Below are 12,237 nucleotides of genomic sequence, written 5' to 3'. Positions count from 1 at the left end.
ATTTTTCACTCTCTTCTTTCACTCTCATCAGGAGGCTCTTTAGTTCTTCACTTTCTGCCATTAGAGTGGTATCATCTGCATATCTGAGGTTGTTGATGTTCTCCTGGCAATCTTGATTCCAGCTTGTGATTCATCCAGCTTGGCATTTTGCATGGTGTACTCTGCATATAATTGAAATAAATGGTAACAACATACAGCCTTGTCATACTCCTTTCCTGATTTTGAACCAGCTGTTTTTTCCATGTCCAGTTCAAACTGTTGCTTCTTGTCCTGCATACAAGTTTCTCAGAAGGCAGGTGAGGTGGTCTGGTATTCCCATCTCTTTAAGAATTTTCCATAATTTGTTGTGATTCACACAGGAAAAGGCTTTAGCGTAGTCAGTGAAGCAGAAGTAGATGTTTTTCTGAAATTGCCTTGCTTTTTCTATAATTCAGTGGATGTTGGCAATTTGATCTCTGGTTCCTCTGCCTTTTCGAAATCCAGGTTGTACACTTGGAAGTTCTCAGTTTACATACTGTTGAAGCCTAGCTTGAAGGATTTTGAACAAATCCTAGCTAAGGATTTGTTAGCATGTGAAATGAGTGCAATTGTGTGGTAGTTTGAACATTCTTTGGCATTGCCTTTCTTTGGGATTGGAATAAAAACTGACTTTTCCAGTTCTGTGGCCACTGCTGAGTCTTCCAAATTTGCTGACATACCGAGTGCAGTACTTTAACAGAATCATCTTCTAGGATTTGAAATAGCTCAGCTGGAATTCCATCAACTCCACTAGTTTTACTTGTAGTAATGCTTCCTAAGGCCCACTTAACTTCACACTCCAGGATGACTGGCTCTAGGTGAGTGATTACATCATTGTGGTTATCCCAGTCATTAAGACCTTTTTTTTTGTCTAGCTCTTCTGTGTATTCTTGCCACCTCTTCTTAATCACTTCTGCCTCTATTAGGTCCTTGCCATTTCTGAACTTTATCATGCCCATCCTTGCATGAAATGTTCCCTTGATATTTCCAATTTTCTTGAAGAGATCTCTAGTCTTTCCTATTCTATTGTTTTCCTCTACTTTTTGTTCACTGAAGAAAACCTATCTCTCCTTGCTATTCTCCGGAACTCTTTATTCAGTTTGTATATCTTTCCCTTTCTCTTTTGCTTTTCACATCTCTTCTTTCCTTGGCTATTTGTAAAGCCTACTCAGGCAATCACTTTGCCTTCTTGCATTTCTTTTTCTTTTGTATTGTTTTGGTCATTGCCTCCTACATGATGTTATGAACTTCTGTCCATAGTTCTTCAGGCACTCTGTCTACCAGATCTAATCCCTTGAATATATTTGTCACCTCCACTGTATAATCATAAGGGATTTGGTTTAGGTCATACCTGAATGGCCTAGTGGTTTTCCCTACTTTCTTCAATTTAAGTCTGAATTTTGCAATAAGGAGCTGATAATCTGAGTGACAGTCAGCTCCAGGTCTTGGTTTTGCTGACTGTATAGAGCTTTTCCATCTTAGGCTGCAAAGAATATAATCAATCTGATTTTGGTATTGACCATCTGGTGATGTCTATGTGTAGAGTTGTCTCTTGTGTTGTTGGAAAAGGATGTTTACTATGATCAGTGTGCTTTCTTGACAAAACTCTGTTAGCCTTTGCCCTGCTTCATTTTGTACTTCAAGGCCAAACTTGCTTATTACTCCAGGTATCTCTTCCTACTTTTGTATTCTAATCCCCTAGGATGAAGAGGACATCTTTTCTGGTGGTAGTTCTAGAAGGTCTTGTAGGTCTTCATAGCACCATTCAACTTCAGCTTCTTCAGCATTAGTGGTTGGGGCATACACTTGGATTATTGTGATGTTGAATGGTTTGCCTTTGAAATGAACTGAGATGATTCTGTTGTTTTTGAGATTACACACAAGTATTGCATTTTGGACTCTCTTTTTGAGTATGAGGTCTACTCCATTCTTCTAGGGGCTTCCCTTGTGGCTCAGCTGGTAAAGAATCTGCCTGCAATGCAGGAGACCTGGGTTCAATCCCTGGGTTGGGAAGATCCCCTGGAGAAGGGAAAGGCTACTCACTCCATTATTCTGGCCTAGAGAATTCCATGGACTGTATAGCCCATGGGGTCACAAAGAGTTGGACACGACTGAGAGACTTTCATATCATTCTTCTAAGGGATTCTTGTCCGTAGTAGTAGATATAATGGTCATCTGAACTAAATTTGCCTATTCTTGTCCATTTTAATTCACTGATTCCTAAAATGTCAATGTTCACTCTTGGCATCTCTACTTGACCATGTCTCAGTCAGTCAGTTCAGTCGCTCACCCGTGTCTGACTCTTTGCGACCGCATGAACCGCAGCACGCCAGTCCTCCATGTCCATCACCAACTCCCAGAGCCCACCCAAACTCCTGTCCATTGAGTCAGCGATGCCATCTAAACATCTCATCCTCTGTTGTCCCCTTCTCCTCCTGCCTTCAATCTTTCCCAACATTAGGGTCTTTTCAAATGAGTCAGCTCTTGGCATCAGGTGGCCAAAATATTGGAGTTTCAACTTCAACAGTCTACTTTACCTTGATTCATGGACCTAACATTCCAGGTTCCTATGCAGTGTTATTTTTTACAGCATTGAACTTTACTGTCACCACCATTCACATCCACAAATGAATGTCATTTCTGCTTTGGCCAGCCACTTCATTCTTTCTGGAGCTATTAGTAATTTCCCTCCACTCTTCCCTACTAGTATATTGGACACCTACCAACCTGGGGATCTCATCTTCCGGTGTTATATCTTTTTGCCTTTTCATACTGTTCATGGGGTTCTCATGACAAGAGTACTGGGATGGTTTGCCATTCCCTCCTCTCGCGGACCACGTTTATCAGAACTCTCCGCTATGACCCATCCATCTTGGGTGGCCCTGCACGGTATGGCTCGCAGCTTCACTGAGTTATACAAGCCCCTTCATCATGAGAAGGCTGTAATCCATGAAGGGGAATTTAACTATACTTCAATTTAAAAAAAACACAACAAAGCAGGGTGATGTGGCATTTGGTGATGGGCAGGGGTCTTATTTAGACTGGGCCTTCCCTGTTTGAGGAGGTAACATTTGATCTAAGACCTGATTAAGAAACATTTGCATTAAGATCCGAGAGGCAGAACAATCCAGGTAGGGGGAATAGCTTGTGCAAAGACCCTAAATTGGTGGGTTAATTTTGTCCCTAGAGGTCACTTGCTATGTCTGGAGACAAACACCACTGGAAGGGGAAGGCGTGTTACTGACATCTAGGGGGTAGAGGTCAGGGATGCTGGTAAACATCCTACAATGCAGAGGACAGGCCCCACAACAGAGAATTATCCAGCCTCAAATGTCATAGTGCCAAGGATGAGAAATCCTGCCTTAGATTAGGAACAAATTTGGTTCATTTGAGGAGAGTAGAAAAGAGTTCAACATTTGGGAAACAGGGGTCTTGAGTTAGAGATGTGGATAGGACCAAGTCATAGAGGCCTTGGAAGGAGGACTAGGTAAGGGATGTTTATTTTACTTCTGAAAGTGCAATGGGAAACCATTAGAGGATTGTCCACAGTGAAGTGATCTGATCTGATTTATATTTTGAAATGATAGTCTGACTGCTGTAGAGACAGGATTGCAGTGGGCAAGAGTGGAAACAGAGAGGCCATGCCATCCAGGTGAGGAGAAGGGAAGATAAGTGGATGACTAGGTATAGCTGATGGAATTTTTTCTGGTGGATTAGGTTTGAAGGTTGAGGGAAAGTGAGGAATCAAAAATTACTTCTAAGACTTTGGATTGGACAATAGGATGGAAATGAGATGTCATGAGAAGACAGGGCAAGGTTTAAAATAGGATACAAATAGTCTAAAGTGTGTGCTGAGGAGACTGTCAAGGTAATCAATGAGGGTTTTGTGCTCATGATGTTTATCAAATAGCTGTTTGAAATAGTTGCAAACAACCTAATTGTCCAGTTATAGAATATTAATTAAATAAATTATGGAAGCAATATAATATAGAACATATCTACTCATGTGAAAATATGGTCACAGTGCAGTAAGTGAAAGAAAGAAATTATTGTAAAATAGTATGTAGAGTATGATAGTATTGGATTCTTATTTCACTTTTTTTTTTTTTCGCAGCACTGCTGTGGCATGCATGCAGAACTTCTATGACCAGATATCAAACCCATGCCTCCTGCAGTGGAAATGCAGAGTCTTAACCATTGGACCATCAGGCAAGTCCTTATTTCACTTTTTATACCAAAATATGTACTGCATGAAGTCACAGTTTAAGTGTAGAAGTAAAATTATAAAAATAATTGAAGAAAATAAGGGTGAATATTTTTATAATCATACAGTGGTGAAACCTTGCATAATATAATATTAAAATAAGAAATCATGAGGAAAAGATGGATATACTTGACTATATAAAAAGTTAAAACTCTTGGGGGAAATCCATAGACAAAGTAAAGAAAAAAGAAAAACTAGGAAAAATTATCTGCAATCTGCATGACAGAGTTAGTATCTCTATTAGCTAAAGAAGTTTTATAAACTGATGTTATAGAAAAGACAGATAGCCCAACAAAAAAATGGATAAAGATGGGTAGGCAGTTAGTTCCTAGAACAATAAATGAAATGGCCAATCAGCCTGTGAGGAATTCAGTCTCTCTATGAACAAAATACTGATTGAAACAACTTCATTTTTTAATTTATCAGGTTGGCAAAAATTGAAAGATTGATAATATTCATTTTGGGAGAGGGTAAATGAGAATACCCAGTACAGTCTTTTTAGAGTGTAATCTGGTACCATCAAAATGTAAATGTGCATATTTTTTGACCAAGCAAATCTACTTTTGGCTCTTCAGCCTACATGAATTGGACAATTATTAAAGGATATAGATATAAGATGTGTAGACCTCATTGGTGATAATAAAAACTTTGAGGTACCTCAAATGTTTCTTAACAAGGAGATGATCAAACAAATTATGGGCCATCATAAATGATAAAGCAATATTCATCTGTTTAAATGAGTCAAGCTGTAAGTCTTGATTTCGAAAACTGCTCATGATATTGTTATGTGAAAAAAGCAAGTTCCAGAACAGTTTAAGTGACATGGTCTCATCTTATGAAAATAAGTAAATAAATTGCATTGGTAGATATGGTTATAAATGATTAGGAAAACTTCTGAAAGGCTTACACAGATTTATTCAGTGTTGTCTTTCCCAGGGAGTCAAATATTTAGCTCCTATTTTTTTACTTTTCTCTATTGTGTGTTTATTTTTAATGTAGTAGCATATGTCTACATATGGTTGGTAGTAAAAATTGTATATTGTCATATTGGTAAAGATGGACTTAACATAATTATGAGTGCAAAATATGTTCCTTACGTCAAAATCATCTGCCTAGGACTTCCAGCATCATCCTTTCCTATCTTCACATCACACTATATGTAATTAGAAAATAAATGAAATAACATCTTACTGTTTGATAAACTGTTAAGCAAATACCACATCCTTTGGCTCCACTGTTTTCTGACATGTAAATAGATGTGTCAAGTTGTCACAGAGTCCCTTCTTTAATAACAGAAGCCAATACTTTTATAAATCTTTGGATAATGTAGAAGCAGCAGGATACATAAACTAGTTTTGATTTATGTGAGATATGCAAAGATAAAACAGCAGAAAGATTGAGCAAAGAAAACAAAGGGACTGTGGATGATGATGTTTTATAAGTTCGCTATGCAAGAGAAGGCAGCTCTGAGTAAGGAACAGACCTGTATATATTCCTTACCCTAAGGAATATACCTGTAGCTATTGCTGCCTCCTGTTACCTTGTTCTTATTTGTTTGATGTTTCTGGTGATCATTCTACTTAAACCTGCAAAGTACTTGTGAAAATTCATATACAATTTGTACATATACACACATATTAAGTAGTATATATATAATATGAATTCAAAGTTATTTAAATTAGCTTTTGTAATCATGAAAAACTTTAAATAACTCATATTTATGTCTATATTATCTGTGCATATAGCTCTGCATCTATACATGAATATATGCACAGAAGGTAATCAAGTGGTTGGCTTGGTGTGGGTGGGTTTATGGGTTTTATTTTTTAATGTTCATTTTAGTTGCTTGAAGTTTCTAATTGTTCTGTAATGAGCATTGTTGTTGCTATTCAGTCGATAAGTTGTGTCTGACTCTTTGCAACCCCATGGACTGCAGCATGCCAGGCTTCCTTGACCTTCACTATCTCCTGGAGTTTGCTCAAATTCATGTCCATTGAGTTAGTGATGCTATCTAACCATCTCATGCTCTGCCATCCTCTTCTTCTGATTTCAGTCTTTCCCAGCATCAGGGTCTTTTCCAGTGAGTCAGTTCTTCTCATCAGGTGGTCAAAGTATTGGAGCTTCAGCATCAGTCCTTCCCATGAATATTCAGGATTGATTTTCTTTCCAGTCCTTCAGGATTGATTGACTGGTTTGATCTCCTTGCTGTCTAAGGGACTCTCAGGCGTCTTCTCCAGCACCACAGTTCGAAAGCATCAATTCTTTGCCATTCAGTCTTCTTTATGGCCCAAATGAACATATTTGCTTTATAAATAAGAAATTATTTTGAGAAAAAAGGAAGAAAAGGAAGAAAAATATGTCAATGGTGACCTTGTCCTGAGATATTTCTGGGTAGTAGTGACAGGACAGAAGCTAGATGGCTGTGGGAGAAGATGGAATAGAGGCAGGGAGTGTGAAATAATCTTTAATAATCTGGAGTGAGGGGAAGAAGATAAAGTCAAGAGAGAGAAGCTGCAGACACAAGAGAGAAGCTGGAAATTGAAGAGTCAAGGGGAGGTTTCTGCTGCTTGCCTAAGCATGCCTGTCTGTCTGTCCATGGGACATCAGCGCTCATGGCAGGTTTTCTTAAAAGCAGTCTTACTCTTGTTTTTCATTGTCCCTTTAAATCTGCTGCAGGGACTGGTCATTTCTTTAGTTCCTCTTACTTAAAATTCTGAGTCATGGTAGGTCACAGTCTTAGTCTCAATTCATGTAGAATATCTGCTCCAAGATACCAGACAACACTCTGAAGCTGCTTTATTGTTCGGTCTTCTCCCCACTGCCCTCACAGCAAGCTGGCCCCTTGCTTTGATGGTTGGGGCAGGCGTAACCCTCCTCTTCCCTGCTCCCTGCCACATCCACACTTTCCTCTCATTCCCTGCTTGCCAGTTGAGCTTCTCTCGGGTGGGGCCTTCCCCCGGAACCTCTTCAGCTGGCCTTGTCCCATCTCCCAAACCCGCCTCCACCTTCCAGTACTGCTCAGAGTTTTTTACTTCTGGGGTCCTCTTTTTGGGGAGCCTCTCCCTGAGCAGATATCTTAGTTTGGTCCCAGGAGTGAGTTACTTCCAAGACCCAGTCTTCTACCCTGCTGCCCTGATCTCAGGCATGAGTAGGTCCAGGTCTTCCCAGTGCCCAACTGCAAGGGACATGCATTCATATCTCCATGCTGTTCCCTTCAAGCATACTCACTAGGCTTGAGGAGAAGGCAGAGATCCTTTTCATCCTTGGGGTCTGAGACCCACAGCATTCTAATGCTCTACTCAAGACTCGACTCAAAACCCCATTCCATTGAGTCTTCTTCATCTGTCTGCTGAATGAGAGGATTTAAAAGACATATATTGGTTCTTGGTTACTCTACTTTGAGATTTTGCATACATCCTAGCACATCCTTTGGAATGTAGATTTGGTTATATGTTGGTGCTTCACAGTCCCAACTTCTTTTTTAAAATTAATTATTATTATTATTATTATTATTTTGCTGTGTCCCATGTGATTGCAGCCATGAAATTAAAAGATGCTTACTCCTTTGAAGGAAAGTTATGACCAACCTAGACAGCATATTAGAAAGTAGGGACATTAGTTTGCCAACAAAGGTCCATCTAGTCAAGGCTATGGTTTTCCCAGTAGTCATGTATGGATGTGAGAGTTGGACTATAAAGAAAGCTGAGTGACGAAGAATTGATGCTTTTGAACTGTGGTATTGGAGGAGACTCTTGAGAGTCCCTTGGACTGCAAGGAGATCCAACCAGTTCATCCTAAAGGAGATCAGTCCTGGGTGTTCATTGGAAGGTCTGATGTTGAAGCTGAAACTCCAATCCTTTGGCCACCTGATGCGAAGAGCTGACTCATTGGAAAAGACCCTGATGCTGGGAAAGATTGAGGGCAGGAGGAGAAGGGGATGACAGAGGATGAGATGGTTGGATGGCATCACCGACTCAGCGGACATGAGTTTGGGTGGACTCTGGGAGTTGGTGATGGACGGGGAGGCCTGGCGTGCTGCAGCTCATGGGGTCGCAAAGAGTTGGACATGACTGAGCAACTGAACTGAACATGTGGGATCTCAGTTCGCTGACCAGGGATTGAACCTTGGCCCCGTGCACTGGAATCACCAAATTTCAACCCCTGGACCACCATGGAAGTCCCACAGCACCAACTTCTAAAATAACATTTTGTTATATACAAATGATGATGAGCCACAGCTAATACAGATGGAGAAGCTGAAGATGCAGAAGAGGGGCCAATGGAATTGGGGTTCACGACTTTGGTGGGGTATTGGTCAAGGGGGAAGAGGGTGTCTTTCCCATGTGAGAGAAGAGAATGGAGAAGGCAAGTCTTAAATTAATGGAGGCAGGCAAGGAGTTGATAGAACTTCCCTGTGATGACTTCTATTTTCTCCATGAAGCAGGAGAGCAGAGATTTATAGAAGCATCAGTTCAGTTCAGTTCAGTCACTCAGTCATGTCTGACTCTTTGTGACCCCATGGACTGCAGCACGCCAGGTCTCCCTGTCCATCACCAACTCCCAGAGTTTACTCAAACTCATGTCCGTGGAGTCGCCGATGCCATCCAACCATTTCATCCTCTGTCATCCCCTTTGCCTCCTGCCTTCAATCTTTCCCAGCATCAGGGTCTTTTCAAATGAGTCAGTTCTTCTCATCAGTTGGCCAAAGAATTGGAGTTTCAGCTTCAACATCAGTCCTTCCAATGAATATTCAGGACCAATTTCCTTTAGGATGGACTGGTTGGATCTCTTTGCAGTCCAAGGGACTCTCAAGAGTCTTCTCCAACAGCACAGTTCAAAAGCATCAATTTTTCGGCACTCAGCTTTCTTTATAAACCAACTCTCACATCCATACATGACTATTGGAAAAACCATATCCTTGACTAGATGGATCTTTGTTGGCAAAGTAATGTCTCTACTTTTTAATATGCTGTCTAGGTTGGTCATAACTTTTCTTCTAAGGAGTAAACATCTTTTAATTTCATGGCTGCAGTCACCATCTGCAGTGATTTTGGAGCCCCCCAAAATAGAGTCTGTCACTGTTTCCACTGTTCCCGTTCTATTTCCCATGAAGTGATGGGACCAGATGCCATGATCTTAGTTTTCTGAATGTTGAACTTTAAACCAACTTTTTCACTCTCCTCTTTCATTTTTATCAAGAGGCTCTTTAGTTCTTCTTCACTTTCTGCCATAAGAGTGGTGTCATCTGCATATCTGAGATTATTGATATTTCTCTGGGCAATCTTGATTCCAGCTTGTGCTTCATCCAGCCCAGCATTTCTCATGATGTACTCTGCATATAAGTTAAATAAGCAGGGTGACAATATACAACTTTGACATAGTCCTTTCCTGATTTGGAACCAGTCTGTTGTTCCATGTCCAATTCTAACTGTTGCTTCCAGACCTGCATACAGATTTCTCAGGAGGCAGGTCAGGTGGTCTGGTATTCCCATCTCTTTCAGGATTTTCCACAGTTTGTGGTGATCCACACAGTTAAAGGCTTTGGCATAGTCAATAAAGCAGAAATAGATGTTTTTCTGGAACTCTCTTGCTTTTTCAATGATCCAACAGGTGTTGACAATCTGATCTCTGGTTACTCTGCCTTTTCTAAATCCAGCTTGAACATCTGGAAGTTCATGGTTCATGTACTGTTGAAGCATGGCTTGGAGAATTTTGAGCATTACTTTACTAGCATGTGAGATGAGTGCAATTGTGCGGTAGTTTGAGCATCCCTTGGCATTGCCTTTCTTTAGGATTGGAATGAAAACTGACCTTTTCCAGTCCTGTGGCCACTGCTGAGTTTTTCAAATTTGCTGACATATTGACTGCAGCACTTTAACAGCATCATCTTTTAGGATTTGGAATAGCTCAACTGGAATTCCATCACCTCCACCAGCTTTGTTCATAGTGATGCTTCCTAAGGCCCACTTGACTTCACACTCCAGGATGTCTGGCTCTAGGTGAGTGTGAGTGATCATACCATCATGATTATCTGGGTCATGAAGATCTTTTTTGTATAGTTCTGTGTTTTCTTGCCACTTCTTCTTAATATCTTCTGCTTCTGTTAGGTCCATACCATTTCTATCCTTTATTGAGCTCATGTTTGCATGAAATGTTCCCTTGGTATCTCTAATTTTCTTGAAGAGATCTCTCATCTTTCTCATTCTATTGTTTTTCTCTATTTCTTTCAACTGATAACTGAGTAAGGCTTTCTTACCTCTTCTTGCTCTTCTTTGGAACTCTGCATTCAAATTGGTATATCTCTCCTTTTCTCCTTTGCTTTTCACTTCTCTTCTTTTCACAGCTATATGTGAGGCCTCCTCAGACAGCCATTTTGCTTTTTTGCATTTCTTTTTCTTGGGGATGGTCTTGATCCCTGTCTCCTGTACAATGTCATGAGCCTCCATCCATAGTTCATCAGGCACTCTATCAGATCTAATCCCTTGAATCTATTTGTCACTTCCACTGTACAATCATAAGGGATTTGATTTAGATCATACCCGGATGGTCTAGTGGTCTTCCCTACTTCCGTCAATTTAAGTCTGAATTTGGCAATAAGCACTTCATGATCTGAGCCAGAAGCATAGTGAAGGGAAAAAATGACAGAATCAGCCTGAATAACTTGTATGATGGAATTCCTCGGGAATTTCCAGTCCAACGTGAAGTTGTGAAACCCCCTACTACAGTGTGGGCTGCTGAAAGGGCTGCTGAATTCCTCCTGCATAAGGAGAAGTCATGGAGGCGGAAATGGCTCCTACTCCAGTGTTCTTGCCTGGAGAATCCCACAGACGGAGGGGCCTGGCGGGCCACAGTCCACAGGGTCGCAAAGAGTAGGACACGACTGAGTGACTAATGCATACACACTCACAAGAAGTCAAGGTTAATGCATCCTGGCTGGGCTGTCTCTATGGCTTTCCTCCAAGAGAGGACAGATTAGAGAGTACAAATGCCAAAGGAAGTATGATGTATAACATGATGAAGGAAGACCAGAAAAGCCCAAAGATAGCAAGCCTCCCTGGATTAGAGAGGAACTTTTATCTTTGCAAATAGACTCAGAGTTTAGGTTTGAATGTCCTGAGTCACAAAAGCCCCAACTATTCACTAACCCACACCCCTGGAGTCCTCTAGCTCAAAAGAGGAAGGTGGTATGAAAGAGCAGTCGTGGTGTGGTCCACAATGACTGACTGCAGCAGGGAGTAGATGAAGCCCTTCAGGCTTTTTCAGGCTTAGTACACTGGATTGTTCAAACTTCGTAGACTCTCTTAATTTTGTTTCAGAGGAGTATGTTAATATCCATGATTGGCAGTGAAACTTTCTCATGTCTCAAACACTTTTATCTCTATTGGATGGTAAAGGTCCTTGGGGCTTTATTATTAAGTTGGTATCACAAATGACCAAATGCTCTAACAGCATCTTTAACTGTAGGAGATACAATTATAAGGACTGAAACTAATGTTTCCCCAAGGCCAGAGGAAGAGGAGACGAGAAATAGAAAGTGAAGCATAAAGTATTTTCTCAAAGCTAAATGGCTACTTACAATTAAGGGGAATTAATAGAGATTAACAAGCTAAAATTTTAAGTAGGGAGCCTTTGGCAGCATATCCTTAAATAAATCACGTGGGCAAGTGCTATGAAGCCTAAGTGATGGGCTAGTCTTTTTAATAATGGGTCTTCAAAGTTGGGGGGATTCTACTGAGCATAGAGCTCAGCCGTGTCCAACTCTTTGCGACCCCATGGACTACAAAGTCCATGGGAATTCTCCAGGCCAGAATACTGGAGTGGGTAGCTGTTACCTCCACCAGGGGATCTGCCCAACCCAGGGATCGAACCCAGGTCTCCTGTATTGCAGGTGGTTTCTTTACAGTCTGAGCCGCCAGGGAAGCCCTGAGAGTATCCACTCTAAGTTGTCCTCAGAA

The sequence above is a fragment of the Odocoileus virginianus genome, chromosome 1 (assembly GCF_023699985.2).
Source record: "Odocoileus virginianus isolate 20LAN1187 ecotype Illinois chromosome 1, Ovbor_1.2, whole genome shotgun sequence".
Lineage (NCBI taxonomy): Eukaryota > Metazoa > Chordata > Mammalia > Artiodactyla > Cervidae > Odocoileus > Odocoileus virginianus.
The sequence above is the reverse complement of the archived record's forward strand: the minus strand, read 5'-3'. Positions refer to the sequence as shown.